This window comes from Heterodontus francisci, chromosome 15, assembly GCF_036365525.1.
Source record: "Heterodontus francisci isolate sHetFra1 chromosome 15, sHetFra1.hap1, whole genome shotgun sequence".
NCBI lineage: Eukaryota > Metazoa > Chordata > Chondrichthyes > Heterodontiformes > Heterodontidae > Heterodontus > Heterodontus francisci.
The window spans coordinates 71,657,532-71,683,661 of record NC_090385.1 but is presented as its reverse complement, the minus strand read 5'-3'; the positions used below and the strand labels follow the sequence as shown (position 1 = coordinate 71,683,661).

Sequence of the window (26,130 nt, the reverse complement as noted above, 5' to 3'; positions counted from 1 at the left end):
ACATTTTTGAAGACATGGTTAGCTAGGTTTTTTTCCTTTCCTTGGTTCCTTCTCCACCTGCCACAGGCCTAGTCTGGCAAATATATCCTTCAGGACTTAGCCAGCTCAGTAAGTAGTGGTGCTACTGAGCCACTTTTGGTAATGGACATTCAACTCCCCCACCCACAGTACATTCTGTGCACTTGCTAACTCAGTGTTTCTCTAAGAGGTTTTCAACAAGGAGGAGCATGGACTCATCAGCTGAGGGAGGGCAGTAGATGGTAATCAGCATGAGGTTTCCTTGCCCATGTTTGACCTGAGATTTCATGGGGTCCGGAGTCAATGTTGTGGACTCCCAGGGCCACTCCCTCCTGACTGTTCACCACTGGATCGTCATCTCCGGTGGATCTGTCCTGCTGGTGGGACAGGACCTATCCAAGGATGATGATGGAAATGTCTGGGACATTAACTGTAAGATGTAATTCGGTGATTATGACTACATCAGGCTGTTGCTTGACTAGTCTATGGAACAGCTCACCGAATTTTGCCACAAATCCCCAGATGTTGTGAGGAGGACTTTGCAGAATCAACTGGGCATGGTGTTCCTTTGTCATTTCCATTGCCAAGGTTGATGACAGGTGCTCTGTCCGGTTTTATTCGATTCACTCTACATGATATCAAGAAACGGCTGCAGCCAATGGATGAAGTAAAGGCTATTGGCCCTGACAACATCCTGGCTATGGTACTGAAGACGTGCTCCAGAACTAGCTGCACGCTTAGCCAAGTTTTTCCCGTTGTTACAACTGACGCGGGAGAAGTGCACTTTTTGTGCTTGTTCCACTTCTCCACAGGTCACAGCATATATTTAAAATTTTTCCCACTTATCAATACGGTCAATCATAGACTCTATTTTTATCCCAGCATAAAACACACCAACCAGGTTTCTTTAATCGACAACAAAATTATCATTTATTATGAAACAAGTCTTAACCAGTAATGAAGCGAAGCATAAACACACAGATTGAAATATTAAAGTTCCCTTTTTACATTAGCGCCTCACACGCACATGTAAACACATACACTGGTTAACTGGAAAAATAAAGGGGGGTTATGCATTTGGAACTCTAGTACAAAAAAAAATTTGGGTTAAATACTTGCTATTTCTTGAACAAGAAAGAGAAGATATGGAAAGATGTCCTTTGTTTTGGTTTGGTGTCCCAAATGCATACAGATGGCTGTCACTGGGATCTTCCTAGAATAGTTCATTTCAGGCAACATTGAAGATTAGTTTTGGACGGCTTCCAGGAAATGCAGCAACAGAGATTTCAGACACAGGCCTTATAGGAGGAATGCAGCCACAGTTTCAGTCTGTTTCTTACACTTGTTTCTCAGCTGTTTGAGAGATGGAAAACTGGAAGACTTTTTCCAAACTTCTGGAACAGACTGAGTTGGGATAGTTTGTTCTTCTTGGAAAGTTTTCTCCAACTGTTTTTTTAAAACCATTGTCCACATCCCAACTCACTGTCCAAAGCAAAACCATAAACAATGTCACAAGAAACGAGCCTTCCGACCTCTATAAATCTTGACCCGTCACTTCTCTGTAAACATCTTCTCCAAGTCGAAAACAACACCTACTGGGTAATTATCTGCAGACAGGTGCCTTCCAGTAATTGCTTGTTATCAAGCTCAGTCCAAAAACCTTCTGGTGATCTCCCTTAAAAACACAAATACAAAGTTCCAGCATCTATGGAATCCTTTCAATTTAAAAACACAAATCTTCAAAATTTACCCCCAAAAGTGGAAGCATTCGTAACACAGTACAGCTACAACACGAGCATCTACCCAACATTGTGGAAAATTGCCCAGGTATGTCATGTCTACAAAAAGCAGGACTAATCCAATCCCACTTATTACCACCTTATTAGTCTACTCTCAACCAGCAACACAGTGATGGAAGTTGTCATCAATAGTGATATCAAGTGGCACTTATTTAGCAGTAACCTGCTCATCAATGCACAGTTTAGGTTTGTCCCGGGCCACTCAGCTCCAGACCTCATTACAACCTTGGTCCAAACATGGACAGAAGAGCTAAATTCCAGAGGTTAGGTAAGGGTGATTGCCCTTGATATCAAAGCAGCATTCGACTGAGTGTGACATTAATGAGTCCTAACAACATTGAAGTCAATAGGAATCAGAGCAAAATCTCTCCGCTGGTTGGAGTTGTATCTAGCACAAAGGAAGATGGTTGTGGTTGTTGTAGACCAAACATCTCAGTCCCAGGACATCACTGCAGGAGTTCCTCAGGGTAGTGTCCTAGGCTACTTCCCACCAACATAAGATCAGAAATGGGGATTTTTGCTGATGATTGGACAGTGTTCAGTATGATTTGCAACTCCTCATATACTGAAGCAGTCCATGCCCACATGCAGGAAGAACTGGACAACATTCAGGCTTGGGCTGATAAGTGGCAAGTGAGATTTGCACCACAGAAGTGCCAGGCAATGACCATCTTCAACAAGAGAGTTTCTAACTATTTCCCCTTGATGTCCAAAGGTATTATCATTGTTGGATCCCCCACCATCCACATCCTGGGAGCTTGCCATTGACCAGAAACTTAACTGGACCACTCATGTAAAAACTGTGTCTTCAAAAGCAGGTCAGAGGCTGGGAATTCTGCAGTGAGTAACTCACCTCCTGACTTCTGTCCACCATCTACAAGGCACAAGTCAGGAGTGTAATGGAATACTCTCCACTTGCCTGAGTGAATGCGATTCCAACTAAACTCAATAAGCTCAACACCACCCAGGACAAAATAGCCCAGTTGATTGGCACCCTATCCACACCCTTCAACATTCACTCCCACCACCACCGGCACGCAGTGGCAGCAGTGTGTACCATCTGCAAGATGTACTACAGCAACTCACCAAGGTTCCTCAGACAGCACCTTTCAAACCCGCGACCTCTACCACCTAGAAGGACAAGGTCAGCAAATGCATGGGAACACCACCACCTGCAAGTTCCCCTCCAAGCCTAACACCATCCTGACTTGGAAATATATCACCATTCCTTCACTGTCACTGGGTCAAAATCCTGGAACTCCCTACCTAACAGCACTGTGGATTTGCCTACACAACATGGATTGCAGTGGTTCAAGAAGGCATCTCACCACCGTCTTCTCGTGGGCAATTTGGGATGGGCAATAAATGCTGGCCTAGCCAGGAATGCCCATGATCCAAAAACAAATTCAAAAAAATGCAGGGGTTCAGGAAAACAGAGAGCAGATGCATCAGGACTGCTTCCTGATGCATTCCCGCCACCAGGGACTTTTCCCACGGGCAGGGAGGGAACCCGATTGGCTGTCCGAACCATGGAGGCAAACAGCCAATTAAGTTGATTAAGGTGTCAATTAGGGATGATTTTGTGGTCTCACTGGTATTTTGAAATCAGCGTAGTGATCCCAGTTCAATGGAGACGGCCTACCGCAGGGAGGCCGGGGTGAGGTTGTCTTCTGAGCCAGAAGCTCCATGCCCCAATGAAGGAACCACGGGCATGATGGGCTTCACCCCGTGGCCCAAACTAATTCTCCGGAGGGGTTTCCCTTCAGCTCTGAGGGGCCTTACCGGCTTTGATCCTCCTCAGTTTTTAATTTCATGAACACCAGTGAGAGTGCCTCCATGTTGAGGCACCCTTATTGTCCCCAATCTGCCTTGGCAGCGTTCATCTCTACCGGTGGAGCTGCCGAGGCTTCAGTGTTGCCAGTCCTCTGATTGGGCCGGCAGAATCAAGAGCCTGCCTGCTGTCCTTAATAGGATGGCGAATGTGGCAATAGCCAATTAGAAGACCGCCTCTTGGAAGCTTGTGCCAGCGAGCGTGATTCTAACAAGTACAGGCTTGGGATCCCCATTTGGTCCCGAAGCCCATGGTAAAATCCATGGTAAAATCCACCCCTAGAACTTCAGACCTTGGCTATAGCTCCTATATCCCTCACATTAGGAAATGTTGAGATATGTGATGAGCCAGTTGCTATTGGCAGAAGGAGAGATGTTAGGTAGATTACATTTTCAGGTGTCGATCAATCATTAGAATATTATTCTGGTGGGGTGGGGTGCGGAGAAAGTTGGAGGTGGGAAGGTGGTGCTCTGCACCCAAGGTGTTCTCTATTTTCATTCCCTTTTGGGTCTGTGTGTTTCCAGCATTTTCCATTTTTCATTTCAGATCTCCTTCATAAAAACATCAGAGGCTGGGAATTCTGCGGCGAGTAACTCATCTCCTGACTCCCCAATGCCTGTCCACCATCTACAAGGCACAAGTCAGGAGTGTGATGGAATACTCTCCACTTCCCTCAATGAGTGCAGCTCCACTAACACTCAAGAAGCTCTGTACCATCCAGGAGAAAGCAACCCACTTGATTAGCACTCCATTTACCACCTTCAGCATTCACTCCCTTCACTACAGTGGCAGCAGTGTGTACCATCTACAAGATGCATTGCAGCAATGCATCAAGGCTCCTTAGACAGCACCTTCCAAACCCGCGACCTCTACCAACTGGAAGGACAAGGGCAGCAGATGCATGGGAACACCACCACCTGAAAGTTCCCCTTCAAGCCACACACCATTCTAACTTGGAACTACATCACCGTTCCTTCATTGTCGCTGGGTCAAAATCCTGGAACTCCATTCCTAACAGCATTGTGGGTATACCTACCCCACTTGGACTGCAACGGTTCAAGAATACAGCTCACCACCACCTTATCAAGGGCAATTAGGGATGGGCAATAAATGCTGGCCTAGCCAGCGACGCTCACATCCCATGATAGAATTAAAAAAATGTAAAATCGTAGAATCTTACAGCTCAGAAGGAGTCCATTCAGTCCATCGTGCCTGTGCTACATTATCTTAATAGTTCCACTCCACTTTCCTCGTAACCCTGCAAATATTTCCCTTCAAGTACTTATCCAATTCCCTTCTGAATGTTTCTATTGATTCTGCTTCAGGCAGTGCATTTCAGATCACAACAACTCCTTGCATAAAATCTTGTTACCTCGTTGTGCCTCTGTTTCCTTTGTCAATTCCCTTAAATCTGTGTTTTCTGGTTACTGACTCTTCTGCTGCTCTTACAAAACTGTTTATAATTTTGAACACCTCTGTCAAACCGCCTCTTAACCTTCTCTGCTCTAAGGAGAACAACCCCAACCTCTCCAGTCTCTCAACATAACTGAAGTCCCTTATTCCTGGTACCTTTCAAGTAAATCTCTTTTGTACCCTTGCGAAGGACGTGACATCCTTCTTAATGTTTAGTGCCTAGAATTAAATACAATACCCCTGCTGAAGTTTAACCAGCATTTTAAAAGGTTAGCATAACTTCCTTGCTTTTGTACTCTATGGGGGAGAAATTCATTGGCGTAGAGCTGCTATGCAGACTTATATAGATTCCCTGCAGACAGGCAACATCATGGGACGCTGCCTATGCAGTCCGCGCAGCATTCTTCATTGATATCATTGAAGCACACTGCATAGTTAGCATCCTGAGGAGCTGCCTGCTCCTGTGCACTGACATAAGTCCACATAACACTAGAAATGGCATTATGTGAATGAATTTCTCCCCATGTCTCTATTTAGAAAGCCAAGGATCCCATATGCTTTGATAACAGCCTTCTCAACTTGTCCTGCTATTTTCAAAGATTTGTGTACATATACCCCCAGTTCTCTCTGTTCCTCCACTCCTTTGAAATTGCTTAATTTATTTGATATAGCCTCTCCTTATTCTTCCTACCAAAGTGTCTCGTTTCATGCTTCTCCACGTTATATTTCTGCTATTTCATCATTCTATGTCTATCCATTTCACCAGTGAGTCTGTGTCATCCTGAAGCTTGTTACTACCCTCCTTGATGTTTACTACATTTTCGAGTTTCATAACATAGAAACTAGGAGCAGGAGTAGGCCATTAGGCCCTTCGAGCCTGCTCCGCCATTCATTATGATCACGGCTGATCATCCAACTCAGTAACCTGCTCCCGCTTTCGCCCCATATCCTTTGATCCCTTTAAATCCAAGAGCTATATCTAACTCCTTCTTGAAAACATACAATGTTTCGGCCTCAACTGCTTTCTGTGGTAATGAATTCCACAAGTTCACCATTCTCTGGGTGAAGAAATTTCTCCTCATCTCAGTCCTGAATGGTTTACCCCATATCCTTAGACTATGACCCCTGGTTCTGGACGCCCCCACCATGGGAACATCCTTCATGCATCTACCCTGTCAAGTCCTGTTAGAATTTTCTAGGTTTCTATGAGATCCCCCCTCACTCTTCTGAATATATTCCTAATGTCTCAATCTCTCCTCATACGTCAGTCCCGCCATCCCAGGAATCAGTCTGGTAAACCTTCACTGCACTCCCTCTATAGCAAGAACATCCTTCCTCAGGTAAGGAAACCAAAACTGTACACAATATTCCAGGTGTGGCCTCACCAAGGCCCTGTATAATTGCAGCAAGACATCCCTGCTCCTGTACTCGAATCCTCTCGCTATGAAGGCCAACATACCATTTGCCTTTTTTACTGCCTGTTGCACCTGCATGCTTACCTTCAGCGACTGGTGTACAAGAACACCCAGGTCTCGTTGCATATTCCCCTCTCTCAGTTTATAGCTGTTCAGATAATAATCAGCCTTCCTGTTTTTGCTACCAAAGTGGATAATCTCACATTTATCCACATTATACCGCATCTGCTATGCATTTGCCCACTCACTCAACTTGTCTAAATGACCCTGTAGCCTCTCTGCAAACATCTGCAAACTTTGAAATTATGCCATATATGCCCAAGTCCATATCTTTAATATACATCAAAAAGAGCAGTTGTCCTTGGCGAACACCAGTGAACACCTCGTCACAGTCTGCAAAAAACAACCATTCACCACTATTTCCACTTTCTGTCTCTTGCGCAATTTTGGATCCATGCTGTCACTGCCCCTTTTATTAGATGGGCTTCTACTTTACTAACAAATCTATTGTATGATACTTTTCCAAATGCCTTATGAACACAATATCAACTACAGTATCCTCATCAACCCTTGCCATTACTCCATCTAAGATTCTCTTCATATTCTCTATCATTCCTTGCTTTCCTATTGTGTGGCTTGAAGGGCATTGAAGCCATTAACTTCCCTGTCTGTGATTGGAGTATTTGTCCTTTCCTTCCTTTTTCCAATCCTATTTAATGAGTTGCTCATTTTCCCTTCCTAACAGGTGTACCTATCCCACATGGACTGCAGTGGTTCAAGAAGGCGGCTCACCACCACCTTCTCAAGTGCAATTAGGGATGGGCAATAAATGCTGGCCTAGCCTGTGATGCCCACATCCCATGAACGAATAATAAAAAAAATTATTTTTTAGTCTTCCAAAATTTCTTTCTTTTAAATTTAGCACTGGGAGATTCCAGATCCCTCCATGTAATGGCAGAGTATTCCTTTTCCTTGGATATGTAGAGGAACACACATCAGTTTTTCTTGAAGGTATTGGCCAAGCACTGGGTTAATGGAAGTTGTGTTCAATCCGTATAATGTTAGGCGATATAAAGAGTAATTTATCTAGTAATGAGTTGAGTATGTATCAGTGTAGTGCAGTGCCATATATATGAGATTATACTTACAGCAAGTGGATTTTGTGGTCTTAAATTGACCAGCCATTTTAAACACAAATGCTCCTTAGCTTCTTAATGACACACCTTGTACTGCACAGTATAAAATCACTGTCACAATAAAGTAGCACATTATCTGAGTCATTATGGGAAATGGACCAGGACTTCTGCTAGCAAATATTTAAAAAGGCAACAGGGTGAAAATGTATAATTAGGAAATTAAAAATCAAAGGTAATAGTACCACAGTGCCCACAAGGTAAATCACAGTCCTGTATGTATTGTTTCCTATTTTCTACATCAGCCTACACCAAAGGATTTGTGTTGCAGAGTACAGACTGATCTTTGGAATGACAAATACCATATGTTATAGACATGAGGGACTTGGTCATCAACTTACTGCAGTGTCTGTGACATTCAATGATTCTTTTGCTATTTCCCAGTGGCTGCTGGAATTCTAATCTTTATTACAAGCAAAATAGATTAATGTAATTCCACTGAGCATTTCCCACATGTATCTGCAGTGACAGGCTGTCTGTTTTGTTTCTTAGTTCTGGCTTATGGTTATTGTAGTGATTTAAAACTAAACGTTTAAAGTTTGCAAACCAGCACCAGTCATACTGTTAGTGAAATCGTTAACCCTTTTAGCTATAAAAATCTGTGTTGTGCCAGGGTAGAACATGTCTTCCATCAATTCCCAATATCCTGATTTGGATATTTGAACAGTGCTTTTATCAGTGAATGTCTATCATTGTTTACAAAAAAAAATTGTTGCTCTCAAAATCCAATTTAGACACATTTGTTTCTCATGTTTGGTTGAGTCCTCTTTCATTTACATTTAGAAAAACATTGTATGGCCTTTGGAAAACTGCAGCTAGCCAGGGACTAATAAGCTGCCTTTAAGGCAATTCCTAATTATGGGATAGGACAAGTTAATAATATGCAAATACACATGCTTTAATGAACTGTTGGTCAATGTTCCTATTCTACCCCATATATGCTGTTAGACTCTTTTTAAAATAGGACTTGGATAGATTCTGAAAAGTCAGTTTTACTGATTATCAAGTGGAACCCTTGTTTGTTGAATTTAACATAACTTACATTGCTCCAATTTTACTTAGCAGGCAACTAGTATGGCTAATGATATCAAATATTTTGCTTGGAAGACAGTTACCATGAGAGTGAATTCTAAATGAATGAAGTGAAGTAGGAATGCTCCTAGATCAAAATGGATATCAAGAGGCTTGGACTCAGAGTTTACAGGACAGCCACTAATCTTAGTTCTACATCCCCCCCCACCCCCACCCCCATTCAGCTGCTGACTATTGTAGAGTGGTATACTTTCATCAGCACTGTATCGAGTCTGACCATTATTTCTGTTCAAAAATAATCTAGAAGCCAGCAAACCAACAGTGCATAATATCTTTCACGTAGGGATTCCATTTCTAAATTTGCTCACTGACCTTTTCATGCCTATTGGCATTGAGACTGTTTATTCTGCTTTGAATCTATTAAATACAGATGTGAGTGATGGATATTTTTGATTTCAGATGCTACCAAAATCGTACTTTTCAGCACTTGCTTCTCTCTTATTGTTTTGTTTTGTACAATGCAGCTTTCTGTTGCATCAGAAAACACTGATATGTTACTGCTCCAATGTGCTTTGCCAGAGAATGTTTGGATGCACATCTGCTTGCATGATCTTCCAATGACCCATTATTAGCAGCACCGAGCAGATGCAGAATAGCCACTAACAGAAGTCAGCAGTCTATCCTTTCGGCTAAGCTTCAGTACATGACACTGGAGGACTTAAACAGGTGGGATGAAAAAAATAAGTTAAAAATTAAAATGGTAAATTTGAAGAAAGTAGAAGTAATGATATATATTTACTGTTGGTGAAAGATCTTACAGGGGTATAAAGTGGGGAGCCCTGTTCATGCTCACACTTTTTTATTGCTAATATTAATGAAAGGAGGGAAATGTAACCCAGGATTCAACAACGGCCACATCTAACATTCCTCTCAGCATAGAAGAAAATACTTCTATACGTAATTGGCAACATAATTGGTGATGAGATTAGCTCTTACATGTATTAAATCTCAGTCTTGAAGGAGGAAAAAGTGCTTCTGGCAGCAAGGTTCATTAATAAAACAGGGTTTCTCCATTCTTGGTCTTGTGCTCATTAAACTCCAATTTATATTTCAGGTCAATGTTTGGATACTACTGTTGCAAAGGTATACTGTTCAGTGCCAGCTGATTTATCTGGAGGAAGAAAAGGACTTAACAACCTGGAAATTAAAGTCATAGAGCCATAGAGTTATACAGCACAGAAACAGGCCCTTCGGCCCATCGTGTCCATGCCAGCCATCAAGCACCTATCTATTCTAATCCCATTTTCCAGCACTTGGCCTGTAGCCTTGAATGCTATGGCGTTTCAAGTGCTCATTTAAATACTTCTTAAATGTTGTGAGGGTTCCTGCCTCTACCATCCCTTCAGGCAGTGCGTTCCAGATTCCGACCACCCTCTGGGTGAAAGAATTTTTCCTCAAATCCCCTGTCAACCTCCTGTCCCTTACCTTATATCTATGTCACCTGGTTATTGGCACCTCCGCTAAGGGAAAACGTTTCTTCCTGTTTACCCTTTCTATGTCCCTCATAATCTCATATACCTCAATCAGGTCCCCCCTCAACCTTCTCTGATCTAAGGAAAACAACCCTAGCCTATCCATTCTCTCTTCATAGCTGAAAGGCTCTAGCCCAGACAACATCCTGGTGAATCTGCTCTGCACCCTCTCCAGTGCAATCACATCCTTCCTATAGTGTGGTGCCCAGAACTGTACACAGTACACCAGCTGTGGCCTAATGAGTATTTTATACAGCTCCATCATAACCTCCCTGCTCTTATATTCTATGCCACGGCTAATAAAGGCAAGTATCCCATATGCCTTCCTAACCACCTTATCTACCTGTGCTGCTGCCTTCAGTGATATATGGACAAGTACACCAAGGTCCCTCTGACCCTCTGTACTTCCTAGGGTCCTACCACCAATTGTATATTCCCTTGCCTTGTTAGTCCTCCCAAAATGCATCACCTCACACTTCTCAGGATTAAATTCCATTTGCCACTGCCCAGCCCATCTTACCAGCCCATCTATATCATCCTGTAATCTAAGGCTTTCCTCCTCGCTATTTACGACACCACGAATTTTCGTGTCATCTGTGAACTTACTGATCATACCTCCTATATTCACGTCTAAATCATTAATGTACACTACAAACAGCAAGGGTCCCAGCACCGATCCCTGCAGTACACCACTGGTCACAGGCTTCCAATCGGAAAAACAACCCTCAACCATCACCATCTGCCTCCTGCCACGAAGCCAATTTTGGATTCAATTTGCCAAATTGCCCTGGATCCCATGGGCTCTTACCTTCTTAACCATGTGGGACCTTATCAAAAGCCTTACTGAAGTCCACGTAGACTATATCAACTGCTTTACCCTCATCTACACATCTAGTCACCGCCTCGAAAAATTCAATCAGGTTTGTTAGACATGATCTCCCCCTGACAAAGCCATGCTGACTATCCTTGATTAATCACTGCCTCTCCAAGTGGAGCTTAATCCTGTCCCTCAGAATTTTTTCCAGTAGTTTCCCTACCACTGATTTTGGACTCATTGGCCTGAAATTACCTGGTTTATCCCTGGTACCCTTCTTGAATAATGGTACCACAGTCACTGTCCTCCAGCCCTCTGGCACCTCTCCTGTGTCCAGAGAGGATTTGAAAATTTGTGTCAGAGTCCTTGCTATCTCCTCCCTTGCCTGGGATACATCTCATCTGGGCCTGGAGCTTTATCCACTTTTAAGCCTGCTATAACGGCTAATACCTCTTCCTTTTCAATGCTAATTTGTTTGAGTATATAACAATCCCCCTCCCCGATCTCTATACTGACATCATCCTTCTCCATAGTGAACACAGTTGAAATGTAATCATTTAAAACCTCACCTACATCTTCCAGCTCTGAATTAGACTGTGGAATGTTATTATATGGACAATTAATGTGTTTCTATTAAACTTCTTTGTCTGATATTTTAACTGAGGCATTAACACATAATGCATCATTTAAAATAGTACACACAAAATTCGATGTGAATGTGATGAATATTTGTATGATACTATTGCATGCTGGAATTCCTAAGCACTGTGATCAAAGGATGTTTCAACATCCCAGTTTATGAATGAGATTTTTATAGCATTGTGCATTTGGAGGATAAGCGAAATGCTTAACATCATAAATGGAATAAAGAGTATTTTTAAAAATTTATTCATGGAATGTGGGCGTCGCTGGCCAGGCCAGCATTTATTGCCCATCCCTAATTGCCCTTGAGGAGGTGGTGGTGAGCTGCCTTCTTGAACCGCTGCAGACCATGTGGGGTAGGTACACCCACAGTGCTGTTAGGAAGGGAGTTCCAGGATTTTGACCCAGCGACAGTGAAAGAACGGTGAAATAGTTCCAAGTCAGGATGGTGTGTGACTTGGAGGGGAACTTGCAGGTGGTGGTGTTCCCATGTATTTGCTGCCCTTGTCCTTCTAGTTGGTAGAGGTCGCGGGTTTGGAAGGTGCTGTCTAAGGAGCCTTGATGCATTGCTGCAGTGCATCTTGTAGATGGTACACACTGCTGCCACAGTGCGTCGGTGGTGGAGGGAGTGAATGTTTGTAGATAGGTGCCAATCAAGCGGGCTGCTTTATCCTGGATGGTGTCGAGCTTCCTGAGTGTTGTTGGAGCTGCACCCATCCAGGCAAATGGAGAGTATTCCATCACACTCCTGACTTGTGCCTTGTAGGTGGTGGACAGGCTTTGGGGAGTCAGAAGGTGAGTTACTCGCCTCAGGATTCCTAGCCTCTGACCTGCTCTTGTAGCCACGGTATTTATATGGCTACTCCAGTTCAGTTTCTTGTCAATGGTAGCCCCTTGGATGTTGATAGTGGGGGATTCAGCGATGGTAATGCCGTTGAATGTCAAGGGGAAATGGTTAGATTCTCTCTTGTTGGAGATGGTCATTGCCTGGCACTTGTGTGGCGCGAATGTTACTTGCCACTTATCAGCCAAAGCCTGGATATCGTCCAGGTCTTGCTGCATTTCTACACGGACTGCTTCCGTATCTGAGGAGTCATGAATGGTACTGAACATTGTGCAATCATCAGTGAACATCCCCACTTATGACCTTATGATTGAAGGAAGGCCATTGATGAAGCAGCCTAAGATGGTTGGGCCTAGGACACTACCCTGAGGAACTCCTGTTCAATGAGGTATATGAGGTTAACAAGTATGTTAAACTTGAAAGCAAATTATTAACTTACAAACTCAAATTTTAAAAAAAAACATGCAAAGTAGGACTCATGAAGCTTTTAACAGCTTCTGGAAAAGTCTTGAATGAAGGCATAGAGAGTTGTACATACAAGCTTGCAGATGACACTAAGAGGCACAGTAAGTAGTGCAGATAGGAACAGACAGTTTCAAAGGAACATAGATTAAGTGAGTGGGGAAAACTGTGGCAGATGGCGTTCAATTTGAGGAACTGTGAACTCATTCATTTTGGAACCAAGAAAGACAAATCAGAATATTTTCTCAATGGTGGGAGATGAGGAACTGTGGAGGAGCAAATCAACTTGGGAGCCCGGGTGCACAAATTACTAAAAGCTAGTGCACAGGTGCAAAGATTAATTAAAAAGGTTAATGAAATGTTGGCCTTTATCTCAAGGAGTTGGAATTGAAAGGGGTGGAAGTTATGCTTCGGTTGTACAGAGCCTTGATCAGACCTCATCTGGAATATTGAATTAATTTTAGACAATGCACTTCAAGAAGGATATATTGTATATTGACCTTGGAGGATATACAGTGCAGATTCAGCAGAATGATGCCAGTGTTTGAAAGGCCAACTTATAAGTACAGGTTGCATTAACTTGTCTTGTATTCCCTTGAGTTTAGAAGTTTGAGGGGTGATCTACTTGAGGTCTTTGAGATGAGAAAAATATTTGATAGGGTAGGCACAGAGATGCTAGGCTGGATTTTATCTTGAATTCAGAGGTCCTGACAATGGGTTTTGGACATCAGGCCAAATTCCAAGGCAGGAACACAATTCACTGGCTGCTGTTGGGGTCCCTGCCCCTTTAGGATGGGGATCCACCTCCAAGAGCTGCCGGCCAATTAGAGGTCCGGCAGCTAGGTAGTATTGGCAGCTCAGTAGTACCGGCAGCCCCACCAGGGGAAGTGGCCACAGCTGGTACTACAGAAGGCCCAGGACCAGCGCTGAAGCCCCAGACCTCAGGTAAGTGGGGCGGGCTTGCTGGGGCCAGTCTGGCAGGCCCCGGTGAGGGTGGCTGTTGACGGTGGGAAGGTTGTTTGCAGAGGGTGACATTTGCTGCCGGGGGCCCTCCCTGGGGCACAGACTGCCCCCACCCAGCTCAGAGGCCACTTTGTTTTACTGAACAACCTCCTCATGTGGTGGGGCTCCCACCAGCTGCTGGTAAAATTCCAGCAGCAGCGGGAAGAGGCCCTTAAGTGGCTATTAATTAGCCACCTAAGGGCCTCAATTGGCCTCTGGGTGGGAAGGCCGTCTTTGGCGTTCCCCGCCCCTGACAAAATTGAACGGCATCGGGCATCCTGCTTTCCCTCACTATTTTATGTTCCAAACCGCACCCCCGCCACCCCCGCCCAATTTTGCAGCCCGTCTCTCAAGGGCAGGGAAAATTGAGCCCACTATTTTCAATGGTGGGGGTATCCAGAATAAAAGAATATGATTTTAAAATTTGAGTTAGCCAACTCAGGGGTGAAATCAGGAAGCACTTTTTCACACAAAGAAATCTGGAACTCACTCCCCAAAAGACTGTGGGTGCTAGCTCTATTGAAAAGCAACAGATTTTTATTCAGTAAGGAGATATGTATCAAAGGCAGGTACAAAGAACAAAGAACAAAGAACAAAGAAAATTACAGCACAGGAACAGGCCCTTCGGCCCTCCAAGCCTACGCCGATCCAAATCCTCTATCTAAACCTGTCGCCTATTTTCTAAGGGTCTGTATCTCTTTACTTCCTGCCCATTTATGTATCTGTCTAGATACATCTTAAAAGACGCTATCATGCCCGCGTCTACCACCTCCGCTGGCAATGCGTTCCAGGCACCCACCACCCTCTGCGTAAAGAACTTTCCACGCATATCCCCCCTAAACTTTTCCCCTTTCACTTTGAACTCGTGTCCCCTAGTAATTGAATCCCCCACTCTGGGAAAAAGCTTCTTGCTATCCACCCTGTCTATACCTCTCATGATTTTGTACACCTCAATCAGGTCCCCCCTCAACCTCCGTCTTTCTAATGAAAATAATCCTAATCTACTCAACCTCTCTTCATAGCTAGCACCCTCCATACCAGGCAACATCCTGGTGAACCTCCTCTGCACCCTCTCCAAAGCATCCACATCCTTTTGGTAATGTGGCGACCAGAACTGCACGCAGTATTCCAAATGTGGCCGAACCAAAGTCCTATACAACTGTAACATGACCTGCCAACTCTTGTACTCAATACCCCGTCCGATGAAGGAAAGCATGCCGTATGCCTTCTTGACCACTCTATTGACCTGCGTTGCCACCTTCAGGGAACAATGGACCTGAACACCCAAATCCCTCTGTACATCAATTTTCCCCAGGACTTTTCCATTTACTGTATCGTTCACTCTTGAATTAGATCTTCCAAAATGCATCACCTCGCATTTGCCCTGATTGAACTCCATCTGCCATTTCTCTGCCCAACTCTCCAGTCTATCTATATTCTGCTGTATTCTCTGACAGTCCCCTTCACTATCTGCTACTCCACCAATCTTAGTGTCGTCTGCAAACTTGTGGAAGTTTGTGGAACAAGCTGGTGGAATTTAAATTCAGTTAACAAATCTGGAATAAAAAGCTAGTTTCAGTAATAATGATCATGAAACTATGGGATTGTCATAAAAACCCATCTGGTTCACTATTATCCTTTAAAGAAAGAAATCTGCTGCCCTTACTGACATGTCCAGACTCAGAGCAATGTGGGTTAATTCTTAACTGATCTCTGAGATGGCCCAGCCAGCCACTCAATTGCATCAAACAGGCTACAGAACAGTCGGCAAAGAATAAAATCAGACAAACCACCCGGCAACGACGTAGGCACCAGACATGACAAAGGGACATCCTGTAAAGTACACCTCAGTAACATTGGGGAACTTGTGGAAAAATTGGGAGAGCTGTCCTATAGACCAGTCAAGCAACAACCTGACATAGTCATTCTCACTGAATCATATATTACAGCCAATGTCACAGACTCCTCCATCAGCATCCCTGGGTGTGTCCTGTCCCATCGGCAGAGTGGACCCACCAGAGGTGGTGGCGCATGGTCTACATTTGGGTGGGAGTGGCCTTGGGAGTCTTCAACAATGACTTTGGACCCCATGAAGACTCATGGCATCAGGTCAAATATGGGCAAGGCTTATTACCACCTAGCACTCTCCATCAGCGGATGAATCAGTGCTCCTCTATTGAACACCACTTGGAAAAAGCACTGAGAGTAGCCAGGGCACAGAATGTACTCTGGGTGGGGACTTCAATGACCATCACCAAGACTGGCTTGATAGCACCTTTACTGGCCGAGTCTTGAGAGACGTAGCTGCCAAACTGGGCCTGCGACAGGTGGTGACAAAACCAACAAGAGGGAAAAACCTGTTTGAACTTGCCCTCACCAATCTGTCACAGTTGTATCTGTCCATAACTGTATTGGTAGGAATGGCCACTGTACAGTCCTTATGGAGGCCAAGCCCCATCTTCACACTGAGGATACCCTTCATCATGTTGTTTGGCACTACTGTAGTGCAAAATGAGATAGATTCAAGACAGATGTAGCAGCTCAGAACTGGGCATCTATGAGGTGCCATGGGCCATTAGCAGTGGCAGAAATATAGTCAACCACAATTTTTAACCTCATGGCCCGACATATCCCTCACTTTACCATTAGTATTAATTCAGGGGATCAACCGTGGTTCATTGAAGAGTGCAGGAGACCATGCCTGGAGCAGCACTAGGCATAGCTAAAAATGATGTGTCAACCTGGTGAAGTGACAACACAGGACTACATGCATGTTGAACAGCGGAAGAAGCATATGATAGACAGAGAAAAGTGATCCCACAACCAATTGATCAGATCAAAGCTCTACAGTCACATAACTGCCACATAGAGTCATGAATGTTGGTGGACAATTAAACAAATAACTGGGGGAGGCAGCTCCACAAACATCCCCTTCCTCAATGATGGAGGAGCCCAGCACGTCAGTGCAAAAGACAAGGCTAAAGCATTCGCAACCATCTTCAGCCAGAAGTGCCTGGTGAATGGCTCATCTCTGTCTCCTCCTGAGGTCCCCACCATCACAGATGCCTAGCTTCACTCAATTCGATTCACTCCATGTGATATCAAGAAACAGTCTAAGGCACTGAATGCAGAAAAGGCTATGGGCAACATCCGAGCTATAGTGCTGAAGATTTGTGCTTCATAACTAGCTGCACTACCAGCAAAGCTGGTAACACTGGCATCTACTCAACAATTTGGAAAATTACTCAGGTATGTCCTGACCACAAAAAGCAGGACAAATCCAATCCAGCCAATTGCTACCCCATCAGCAACATGATGGAAGGTGTCATTGATAGTGCTCTCAAGTAGCACTTATTCAGCAAAAACCTGCTTATTGATGCTCAGTTTGGGTTCCACAGGGCCACTCAACTCCAGACCTTATTACAGCCGTGGTCCAAACATGGACAAGAGATAAACTCAAGAGATGAGATGGGAGTGACTGCCTTTGATATCAATGCAGAATTTGATGGAGTTTGGCATCAAGGAGCCCTAGCAAAATTGAAGTCAGTGGAAATCACGTGGAAAACTCTCCAATGGCTGAAGACTTACCTAGCACAAAGGAAAATGGCTGTGGTAATGGAGGCCATTCAACTCAGCCCCAGGACATTAGAGCACGAGGTCTTCAGGGCATTATTCTAGACCCAACCATCTTCAGCTGCTTCATAAACAATCTTAGCTTCATCATAAGGTCAGAAATGGGGATGTTCACTGATCATTGCACAGTATTCATGACCACTCACAACTTCTATCAGAAGCAGTCCATGCCCGCATGCAGCAAGACCTGGATAACATTCAGGCTCAGGCTGATAAATGGCAAGTAACATTCGCACCACACAAGTACCAGGCAATGACCATCTCCAACAAGAGAGAATCTAACCATCCCCCCCTTGACATTCAACAGCATTACCATCGCCGACACCCCAGTATCAACATCCTGGGGGTTACCATTGACCAGAAACTTAACTGGATCAGCCATATAAATACAGTGGCTACAAGAGCAGATCCGAGGCTGGGAATTCTCAAGCAAGTAACTCACTTCCTGACTCCCCAAAGCCTGTCCACCATCTGCAAGGCACAAGTCAGAAGTGTGATGGAGTACTCATCACTTATCTGGATAGGTGCAGCTCCAACAACACTCGAGAAGCTCGACACCATCCAGGACAAAGCAGCCCACTTGATTGACACCCCACCCACCACCTTAAACATTCACTCCCTCCACCACTGGCACACAGTGGCAGCAGTTTGTACCATCTAGAAGATGCAATGCAGCAACTCACCAAGACTCCTTAAATAGCACTTTCCAAACTTACAACCCTTACCACCTAAAAGGACAAGGGCAGCAGATGAATGGGAACACCATCACCTACAACTTCCCCTCCAAGCTACACACCATCCTGACTTGGAAATATATCGTCATTCCTTCACTGTCACTGGGTCAAAAACCTGTAGCTCCCTTCCTAACAGCACAATGGATGTGCCTGCAACACAGCAACTGCAATGGTTCAAGAAGGCAGCTCACCATGACCTTCTTCATGGCAATTAGGGATGGGCAACAAATGCTGGCCTTGCCAGTGATACCCACATTCCAGGAACAAATTTTAAAAATGCTTTAATATCTAAAACAGAGGTTTTCAACCTGAAGTTGCGGGAACTAGGAGAGCAGGGAGGCCATTTTGGATTTCCATATTTATCGTTTCTGTCACTGTCATCATTGAAAAAAAAATCTGCAATGGTAGCACTGTTTTCCCATGCATAGTTGACAATATTTTTGAGGAGTTAGAATAGGGAGTCTTGGGGACTGTGTCAATATTTTGCAATATTTTCCTGGGAATGTGGTACTATTTGTAATGTCCCCCACATAGAAAAGTTCAAAAAAACACTGCTTTAAAGGTGTCTCCTGTTGCCTGTTGGGAAAACATTTGAAAATCAAGCATACATTTATTATTACTGGAGAAAAACAATTAGTTCAAATAATTTGTTTGAATGATGCTTCAAAGATAATGCTCATCAGCATAGTTTTGGTAAATATGCGCCCTCAGCATGAATCTGCTTTGAACCAATAATTTCAGCCTGGCACTCCCAGAAATGCAAACTGTTTGCAATTCTAATAAAGATTTCACTGAAACAGATTTGTGCAACTCTGATATGCTGCACTCAAACTCTGGCACGTTTGTGGCATCTGAACTTGGGGTTAATGGAAATTCTGTTCGCAATATCAGTAGATACAAGCAGGAAATAATTTCAGCAGCACAGCCAACCTGCAGTGTTTGAAGGAAGAAAAGGTCTGTAAATATTATCAAGAGTCCTCAGATGGTCACCATGAGGAGTAGATATCAAATCTACAATGCACAGATATTTGACCATACTGCAAAACCACACTTCCTCTTTGGTTTATTTCAAAGAAAACTTGAACCACACCATCACAGTAATTTACTAAGAATGGAAGCAATACAGGTGTACATCAATGTCAAATCTGTTCTTACCACATGTAAAAAAGTGAAAATATAATTTTGTATTACTTCTTTATAGATATCAAATTTGAAGGGCACTTACTGCCCTTACCTCCACTTTCACGGAATGCATAATAATGCATCAATAAAGGTATAATGTATCCAAATATGGAATGTTAAGTCTTTTAACTCATTAAACACTTCTTCAAATGCCTTCAATTTTTATGATCAAAGGATAAACGCTAAAATATATTCCTGATCAACAAAAATAAAGCAGTGAAACTTCCAGATGTCAATTTTATGTTGGAATCTGCATTGTTCAATCGTATCTGGTTTGATTCCATGGGCCCAAGAGTCTGAACCATACAGTCTCGTATTATGTTTAATCATCTATGGCTCTAATTATCTTTTTGACCTTTAATCTCTTTGTTAGCCAGATCTTCTTCAAGTTATTCCTTAATAGAATTGCTTGATAAAGTACTAATTACCTTGCTTGAACGTCTATTCCACATGCCAACGACACTGTGGGAAGCATCTGCTTCTCAATTGGACAACCTTCAGCATCAAAACTATTCAAATTCAACCATTCTCAATCTTATTACTGGATTAAACAGTTTGATGATGAAGAAATGCTTAACTAATAAATCTTTGCTGAATTTTCATTATCCTCTGATAATACCATCTTCTTGCTGAAAGCTGTCAACTGTCAGTATCGAATAGCTTAACTTCATGTATCGTATGTCTAAAAACTCCAGAGCTGGCATTTAGCATAAGAGCCTTTTCTCAGGCTATGACCACTTTCTAAAAGCATTAGCCTTACTAATAGAGTAAATATATCTGCTGCAGACAATTATGCACATAAAATGGCAACCCATGACTTTACCCACTTCATCATAAATTAACTTTGAAAACTGGACAATGACTCTAAACTAGTTGAAAAATATTTCAGAATTAGTTGAGATAGTGCCAAAAGGAATGCATGCTCAATATTGGCAATTAAAGGTTATACCCACTGTTTACTGACATTGTATATGTCAAAATAATCTGTTTAAATAGAAAGCACACTTGTCATCATCACAGTAGCCTTTGCTACAGATTTGACCCTGTTGTAAATTGAAAACACAATCAATATTCTATTCTTGTGAATATATATCTTTCAAAACTTCATTGATCCTCATTCCTTTGCACTTGTGCTAAGAAATGAATCGCCCTCATTTGAAACTGTTTACTGTCAGAATTTTTCCTAATTCATTTGAAACAATTTTACTCACTTCATTTGTCACCCTTCTTCATTATTATAAGTTGGTACAATCTTTTTTATGTCACTTCTTTATTATAATTTGATTTTTGTTCCAAAACTTCAAAGTGTGAAAAATAAGCACTTCATTAAATTTTTGTCTAGACAGATTTTCATTCTGTGTCACATATGCAATACATTAATTGTCATCATCTTTGTAGTGAGGTTGTTTTGGTGTTCTGAGTTATCATTCCTGACTGAGATTAGTTGTGACTTTATTCTGTTTATTCCAAGAGATTTTGGCTTTGAAGGAATCATTAGCCATGGATTCTGATTGTTATCCATAGACTATGCATGGGTTGATAATGAATAACAGATGAACAGTGACAACAGAACTTCTAAAATTATATAATGGAAATATAACTGGTGACAGTTTTGATTGGGAGTGAAGTAGTTGAGTGAAATTGAAACTCATACATTTCAGTTACAGCTTTTTTTTGTTCACTGGTTGTCGCAAACATGATGGCCACAAAACAATTACCCTGTTTTTGACAAAGTGTAACCCACACGGTGATCAATAGGCTATTGGTAACGCAATATGTGTAATGTCAGTGGAGCACCTCCTTCCTCCAGTGCTACCACATCTCAGGGTCATCCTCCCAGTGCTGCCAGCTCTCGGGACCTCCCTCAGAGACATCCCACAGTGTAGAAATCCTTGCAACACTGTGACACTCCCAAGACACCATTACCTTGTGCTCCCACATCCCAGAGACCTCTTCTCAATATCCCTATTCCCAGGTGACTGACTCCCAGCCATGGCCTTGACAGCCTTGACATTTCTCAACAGCTGCCGTAGACCACATAAAATTAAAATAAAATAAAATAAACCAATCAAAAAATTCCCAACTAAGTCTAACACTACGAAAGTTCAGACATTTTAAACTATGTCTTTTACGGTCAGGATAATTGGCATTCAAGTACCTTTTTTAACGATGTAAAGCAATTCTAAGATGTTGTTTTTCAGCTCCACCCCTCCAAGACAGAGCCTGTTTTATAATATCTCTCACATTCTTCATTGACTTGTCAATAGAAAACGAGGTTGCGATCTGCAGCCTGATCTGTATTGACCACAACGCGAATATTGAGAAACAATCACCAGCTCACCTCCAACTTCAGACCTGTGTCCTAGTAAACTGTAAGATAGAACATATCGTGCTATAGCCTTAAAGGGCACAGCTTCAGGTTTGCAACAGAACTGCATATTGAGTATAATACACTAAACCACTTCTGATCTTGTAACTTACAGGCAATGACAAGAGAGATCTGCTTACTCTTCAAATGCCACATTATACCATTATGATGCTTACACTTTACTGTACATATTTTCTGTAAAGAGTTTGTAGAAGTGGTAAGAGAGAGACGGATGGGACCGTTTAGGATTTTGCCTGCAGTTATCCCTTAGTCTGTACCAAGAGTTTTCAATCAAATTCATTTTGGACCACTTAGCTACAAGTAACTACAAGCAAAACTGAATGGAACAATGGGCTCCCTTTAAAGAGGAGATTGTTTGGGTATAGTTGAGGTACATTCCCATGAGGGGGAAAGATAAAAGAAACAAAGCCAGAGCTCCCTGGATGATGAAAGAGACGGAGAGTAAGATGATGCAGAAAATGGGTGCTTATATCAGATGTCAGTTGATAACACAAGTGAGAACCAGGTTGAATATATGAAAATTCAGAGGGGAAGTGAGAAAAGAAATAACAGAAGCAAAGAGAAAGTTTAAGAAGAGACTGACAGCTAATATAAAAGGAAATCAGAAGTCTTCTAAAGGCTTTTAAAAGTAAAAGGGTAGTAAAAGGAGTGGGGCCAATTAAGGACCTAAAAGGGGATTTGCATATGGAGACAGAAGGCATGGCTGAGCTACCAAGGAAGAAGATTCTGCCAAAATCATAGTAAAAGAGAAGGTAGTTGAGACACTGGATGGGTCAGAAATTGATAAAGAGGAGGTATTAGAAAGGCTGGCTGTATTTAAAGTCACCAGGATCAGACCAGATTCATCTGAGAATACTGGAGGAAGTAATGGGTGGAAATTGCAGATGCACTGGCCATAATCTTCCAGTCCTCCTCAGATACAGGGATGGTGCCAAAGGACTGGAGAACTGCAAGAACTGAATTTTATGCATCTAGTGGGGGACCCCACTCTGGGCCAGAAAGGCAAGGGGAAACCCACCTCGGCCATTTGGGAGACTTCTGGATGCATATTACGGCGCACGTGCAATTACCTTCCTGTTGCTGGGGTCCCCATTCCTTTAAGGATGGGGATCCTGCCTCTAAGGGCTGTTGCCTAATCAGAGGGCTAGCAGCTGAGCAGTCCCAGCAACGCCACCAGATCGGTGGCCACTGCTGGTACTGTAGGAGGCCCAGGACCAGGGAGAGGAGGTAAGTGGGGCAGGCTCGCCAGGGCCTGCCTGACTGGCCCTGGCGAGGGGTAGGGTGGGTGGGTTGTTGAGGCGGGGAGGTGTGGTGTTGGCACAGTGGTGACCTTTGCCACTGGGCACCCTCCGTGGGCCACAGGTTGCCAAAGAAGGAGGCTCCCCCCACCACCACTAACTCACAGGGAGGCTGCATGGTGTTACTGGCAGAGGGCCTGCGCTGCGGGTAAAATGCCAGTGGCAGTGATATGAGACCCTTAAGTGGCCATTAATTGGCCTCTTAAAGGCCTCAATTGGCCTCTGGTCAGGATGGCTGCCCTCAACCTTCCCTGCCCTTGACTAAATATTATGGTGTCGGGAAGGCAATGGGCACCCCCATCTTCCATTGCAATTTTATGGGGCCCCACACCATCCTGCCCATCCTTACAGCACTCATAAAATTCAGCCCCAAATGTTACTCCTTGGTCAAAAAGGATATAAGGATAAGCCCAGCAACAGGCCAATCAGTTTGACCTCAGTTTTGGGAAAGCTTTTAGAAATGATAATCCAGGACAAAACTCACAATTACTTGGATAAATGTGATTAATTAAGGAAAGCCAGCATGGACTTGTTAAAGGCAATTTGTGTTTAACTAACTTGCTTGATTTTTTTGACAAGGTAACAGAGGTGGTTGATGAAGGTAATGTGGTTGATGTGATGTACATGGACGTCCAAAGGGCATTTGATAAAGTGCCAATTAACAGCCTTGTCAGCAAAGTTAAAGCCCATGGAATAAATGGGACAGTGGCAGTATGGATATGAAGTTGGTTGAGTAATTGGAAACTGAAAGTAGTAGTGAATGGTTGTTTTTTGGACTGGAGTAAGGTATACAGTGGGGTTCCCCCAGGGGTCTGTATTAAGACCACTGCTTTTCTTGATCTATATTGATGAGCTTGACTTGGGTGCACAGGGCACAATTTCAAATTTGTGGATGACACAAAACTTGGAAGTATTGTGAACTGAGAACATAGTGATATACTTCAAGAGGACATACACTGGGTGGTGGAATGGATGGACACATGATGGATGAAATTTAATGCAGAGAAGTGTGAAGTGATGCATTTTGGCAGGAAGAACAAGGAGAGGCAATATAAAATGAAGGATACAATTCTAAAGGGGGTGCAGGAGCAGAGAGACCTGGGGGTGAATGTACACAAATCATTGAAGGTGGCAGAGGAGGTTGAGAAAGCGTTAATAAGGCAGACAGGATCCTGGGCTTTATCAATAGAGGCAAAAAGCAAGAAATGATGTCTGAGATAAAAACAAGAAATGCTGGAACCACTCAGCAAGTCTGGCAGCATCTGTGGAAAGAGAAGCAGAGTTAACGTTTCACGTCAGTGACCCTTCTTTGGAACTCTGATGTCTGAGGACAGCAGGTAGATGATTGGTTAAATACTTGTTTTTTTTTAAAAAACAAGGGCAGTGGTTTAAATGAGGACCAGGAAACTATAAAGTACTGTATTAAATTTATTCCTGAACTAGGTAAACTAATTAATAAAATTTCAGTTGGGTTAAGTATGACAGTAAGGGAATTTGTATTATGAGTATGAGCACAGAGCTGACCTAGAGGTATTGATTAAAATGAATAGTTTATACAAGGTATTAACCAGATTCTAAAAGAGAGGAGACATTTTTTTTCTTGGATCACGGATGGGTAGCTGAGACCCGTTGCTTGTAATTCCTGTGCCATATGGGAAATTCCAATCACTTCATGTGTCTTGGGGGATTGTGTGTGCAAGAATTTCTGAGCCTGAGGGGCAGCTGGAGTCACTGTGGAGCATCAAGGAGGATGAGTGTTTCTTGGATCGTATGTTCCAGGAGATAGTCACCCTTCAGGCAGTGAGGTCAGGATAGTAAATGGGTGGCCAGTTGGAAGAGGCAGGAGGTGCAGGAGTCTTTGAGGTGTGTGCCTCTCTCAAACTGGTGCACAGCTTTAGAGACTGCTGGGAGTGACTGCACCTTGAACGAGTGCAGTCCAGACCATAGTGCCAATGAACAAGGGACTGCATAGGAGGGAACAGCAAAGAGTAGAAATACAGTCATTATACGAGAGTCTATAGTTAGGGGGACAGACAGGCATTTCTGTAACCGTCATCGTGAGTCCCACATAGTGTTTTGCCTCCCTAGTGCCAGGGTAAAGGACATCAGAGAGGATGCAGAAATATTCTGCAGTGGGAAATGAGCCAGAAGCTGTGGTACATGTTGATACCAATGACAGAGCAGGTATTGAGGTCCTACAGTCAAACATTCAGGAGCTGTGGTGTAAGTTTAAAAAGTAGAACCTCAAAGGTAGCAATCTCTGGATTATTCCCAATGGTATATGCTATATAAGAGTAGAAATAGGAAGATAGAGAGGATCAATGCATGGTGCAGAAGGGAGGGCTTCAGATTCTTGGGACACTGGGATCAGTTCTGGGGAAGGAGGTACCTATTCAAAAGGGATGGGTTCCACCTCAACAGGACCAATGGCCTTGTGGGGAGGTTCACTAGTGTGGTTGGGGTGGGTTTGAACTAAATTAGCAGAGAGTTGGGTACCAGCATATCAAAGTAGAAAAGAAGAATAAGGTTGTAAAGTACTGGAGAAAGATGTAGTACAATATTAGATAGAAGCAGACTAAGAAGGACTACAAGGAGTACAAAGATGTATTTAGAATGCATGTATGCAAACACACAAAGTGTGGTAAATAAGGTTGGTGAGCTACAAGCACAAATAGCCATATGGGAATATGATGTAGGGGCAATAATGGAAGTTTGGATTAAAAATGGTGAGGATTGGGAACTTAATATTCAAGGATACAAAGCATTCAGAAAAGATAGGAAAGGGAAAAAGGTTGGATGTGGGGTGGCATTACTGATTAGGGAAGAGATTGTAGTGTTGGAAATGGAGGATGTCCTTGAGGGGGGTCAGGTCCATCTGGTGCTGGGGAATAAGGTGG

The 26,130-nt window shown here is 43.2% G+C and overlaps 1 long non-coding RNA gene across 1 annotated transcript in view; it reads left to right on the top strand.

The window, feature by feature from the left end:
* LOC137377928 (uncharacterized) overlaps positions 1–26,130 on the top strand; it is a 254,116-nt gene that overhangs the window by 180,534 nt on the left and 47,452 nt on the right. The gene's annotated exons all lie outside the window — the stretch shown is intronic.